Here is a 4,472-nt window from a genome sequence, read left to right as displayed (position 1 = left end):
TGTCTCTCATTGTTATTGTCTGACCATTTTCATCCAGCTGTTAAGGTTTCTTCATTGTCCCTAAATTTTCACTAACCCACTGCTGATATAGTCTGTTGGATTGTGTTCTGTCATTTCCTTTGTTTATAATGCAGACTGGTCATGTCTCCATTCAAAAAGGCTGCTGTGAAAGGAGGTTCTTCCAAAGGGAAGGAACCCGTAATTGATGTTGATGAAGACACACCTCTCCCGAAAGTGACTCGCTCTTCATCACAGCGATTCGATCCCAATAAGTTCAGATCATATGCAGCCTATCAGTCATATGAGAATTTTTTTCTTCATGCCACACCATTACTAGAAAGAGCTGTGGATCTGTCCTCACTTCATAACACTGACATTCCGAAATGGTTTGCTCACAAGGATTGGAATTACCTTCTCTCTGATCCGGATATCGTGTATGAAGAGTTGGTTAAAGAATTTTATGCTAACGCAATTGTGGAAGGCGATGAACTTAAGTGCTGGGTTCGGCAAAGGAGCTTTTCTGTCTCTCCTACATACCTGGCAGAAATTCTTCACATCAACAGACCCATTTTTCGACATTCACCGGTCTATGATGATCTATGTCCTGATGAGGAGCTTCTCAAACAAAGTCTTGGTCAAGACTTGGAGTTCTCACCCAATGGCAAATCCATCAGTGTTTCCTCCCTTTCTTCGAAACTGAGAGTTTCCTATTCAACGGCTGATGAGTCTCCTATTCCCAAACCGAGTCCAATCAACATGCGTACATACAATGCAAGTGTTGGACATAGTCGGAAGAGAGCCAAACCAGAAACTTCTGCATCTCACAGTGACTCTCAGTTCAGCAATCTCTCCCTCGATGAGAAACTTGATCGCATTGTTTCCTCTGTCCACGAGTTGAATACAAAGATGTCTGGACTCATTGCTTCTCTACACCATCAAAGCAACCGATGGGATATGAAGTTTACTTCTCTTCAAACTCAATTGGATCAAATTCAGAGAAAGCTAGAAGAGGATGACTAGCCTATTCCATGACAAAAAGGGGGAGTGATAGGCATAATCAGAGGGGGAGGATATTACCCTAAGGGGGAGCGTCAGTATCTAAGGGGGAGTGTCTTTATTTTTTTTCAGTTTCATTTTTCTATTTAAGTTGATATATTGTGTTTTGTTAAACTGTTATTCAGGATATTCTGTGTTTTTGTACCCATGTGCTTTTGTAAGCTTTTAGGGTTATTGTTTTATGCATAGTTTGTAGGCTTTATGGTATGTACCTTGCTTAGTGCAGCCTTTATGCTATGTTGAAATCAGTACTTTAATCTAAATGTTCCGCATTTTGGTTTATGTACTGTCACTCTTGTGCCCTTGTAGGATTGTTCCTAGATGCATATGCCTTGTGTGCTATGCATTGGTTGAGTGTTGAGCATACAAGTGTCTTGCCTTGTGCTTGTTAACTTGTATGTCCTTGTGTTCATTCCAAGTGTGAATGAGCACTGTGATCACTACCTTGTGGTGTTCACTTGGTTGATCAAGCCATGGTTTGTATCTTACTCCATCTTTGCTTGATCACATTCTGCCTGTTTCATATGCATTGATAATTTTCTGCTTACAATGATCATGGTGTATTGTTGTGTTTCAGGAGTATTTTGTTCATATGATTCAAGTGCTTCACAGCTTCTAGAGTTAGGTGTGAGTGAGTTTTGTTCAACTGTTCCCAACTCACATATTAAGTCTAGAGTCTGTTTTAGGGTTTTGTCACGGAATAGCCAAAGGGGGAGATTGTAAGGTTGAATTTATTCAACCATCTAATTGGCTTTATTCCATGCCAAATTTGCTTGTAATTCAACATTTAGTAACCCTGTATTTAGGTGGGTTTGTTGTAAGGGTAGTGAGTGAGATAGAGTGAAGATTGCTCAAGAGTGTGCAAGAAAACAGAGAGTCGCGGCTGGGACTCGCGGGTGGACTCGCGGCTGCAAGCCGCCAGAAGCTACACACGTGCCAAACATGCTGGAAGATGAACAGTCATGCTAGCTGGAGCACTACAGGACAAAACAGGACAACTGGCCATACGGTTAACTCGCGACTGGATCTCGCGACTTGGTCAAGCCGCGAGGTCAAGCCGCGAGCCACCCCTGTTTTGCCAAAACCTGACGTTTCACATTCCTCTCCCACTCCAGTATAAATACCCCTTTAATCCACGATTGAAAGAGAGCTTCCAGAGAGAATTTTGAGAGAGAAACCCTAAAGAAAAACCAGATTGCTTCACCCACAATCTATACCTTAGAGTCTCTTCAAATTCCCTTACTCTCTCCCTCTCCATTGTTAAATCCTTGAGAGGCATTATACCAAACTTGGTTCTCACCATCATCATCTCTGTGAGATAGTCGTTTGGAGTTCTGGGAAGCAGTTAGGAAGGAGCCAATCTTCATTGGTTGATGCTACGGTTTAGTAGCGGAATCCGGGAAGCTAGAAAAGAAAAAGGTTCGGCGCAACCTCGTTGGAGCAAGAAGCTTGGAGGGCTTAGGTGCACTGGGTAGATTAGGCTTGGAGGGTCTATTGCTGTCCTTGTATCCCAACTGTATTTTCTAGTGGATTGATTACCGCTTGGAGGGCGGCGGAGAGGTTTTTCGCTGAGGTCTTCGGTTTCCTCTTCGATAACACATCGTGTGTTGTCTTTGTGTTTGCATCTTCCTTCCTCTCTATCTTTGCCTTTATATTATCTGCTGTGATTTTATTATGTTATGGCTTAGATAGTTTTTAACCTATTTCACATTATAGCATATGTTAAGTTTCCGCACACTTGTTGTTTAACATATTGCTTGTGTTGGTTAAGTTAATTTTTGGGGGTCTAAACGTTCAAAAGTGTTTTGTACACGTTTTTTGAACTTTCACACATGGACTTACTTTTTTTCATCCCTTACAACTTGTCTATATGATGAGTTGTGGCCAAAATTATTAAAATTGTTGTTGTAGTACACTTACTCTTAGATGCGGTTTAAACTATTTGACTTAATGCATTGCAAAATTTCACTCTAAATGACCAATTGAATAATAAATGTATTAAATGTAATTATTGTCTTCAAAATTAGAGTGATAATTGATTAAGAAGATTCATTTACTCGACAAGAGTTTATTTGACCACACCTTTTTTAGTATAATATATATATATATATATATATATATTGAAGCCAGTATAATTCATATTATTTAGAGATCTAAATTGTTCAAACAAAATCTATAATTTTTTTTCTTTTTTAAATATGATAGAATTTAAACTTATTGTGTCAATTCCATAAGAATTGCTCTTTGTCATTAGTCAAGACACCAATGTTGATAACATTAGACTCAAAACACCAACCTTGATAACATGACCCTATCATAATTTCTCTAAAGCCCAAAAAAGAATAGATATCTTTTTTTATTTTATTTTATTTTTTAAGTACGGATAGAGATCTTTCTAATTCACCTTAATTCATTCAACAACATAACAATTGAAGGGTATATAGAAATAGACAGAATACGTAATGATTTTTTTTTTTTTGGCAAATATTTGCTGTGAATTATCAGCCCTCGCTTACTTTCTCCTCTTCTTGCTTGCTGTTGTGAAACTACAGTTCTTTTTTTTTTTTGGTTGAAAAGGATGATATGCATTGATTATCTAGCTATAAAAGCCAAAGTATTGGCTAAAAGCCTTAAAGAGTACAAACCATAAACATCAGATTCTAATTTGATACAAAGCTCAAGTTCTTTTGTAATTGGGTGCATTGCTATGAAATATGGGAAATTTATTAAGTTCCATGTGAATAAATAGTTGAGAACAATTATTGAAGAAAAAGTAGATCTTCCCGTGGCAAACAAAGATTCAGTGCCCGGCAGAACCTGTAAAAAGGTACATTTAGCTTCAGTTTAATCACGAGGGACGGAGGTAGATTCAAGAAAAATCATTTACAAGTGGTACAATTCCATGTGAGTTTCTTTTTTAATGAGCAATATGGACCACTATCAGTACATAGTACTGCATTACACTATACAAAATGGAAGCTCAAAAAATCAAAGATGCCCGGGATTTTGCCCAAATCCAAATGCATCTAATCTATTGAAGAGTGGGTCTCCTGATTTTCAAGACAAACGAAAATCGTTCTTTCACACTCAACAATAACAAATGCGAAGAAGAGGATTTATCCAGATTAATTAAAAAGGTCCTCTACATCTTTTTTTTTTTTTTGGGGGGGGGAAGAATCCTCTACTAAATTAGTCGGTGATGAATGTATAATAAGTCTTTGACATCATCGCATGAAAACGCTGCAAATAATAATCAGATAAGATCTTACGTGATTCTATTTTGTACCATCCAAAATCTATTAATTACTTTCCGAGAAAAATGATTAGAGATATCAAGAGTATTGTTTTATGCCCCAAATTGATGATGTAGCGGATTAATCAATTATTTACCAATTATGACGATTAAGTCATCATAA

This window comes from Quercus robur, chromosome 8 (assembly GCF_932294415.1).
Source record: "Quercus robur chromosome 8, dhQueRobu3.1, whole genome shotgun sequence".
In the NCBI taxonomy this organism is placed as follows: Eukaryota; Viridiplantae; Streptophyta; class Magnoliopsida; order Fagales; family Fagaceae; genus Quercus; species Quercus robur.
This window is presented reverse-complemented; position numbering follows the sequence as displayed.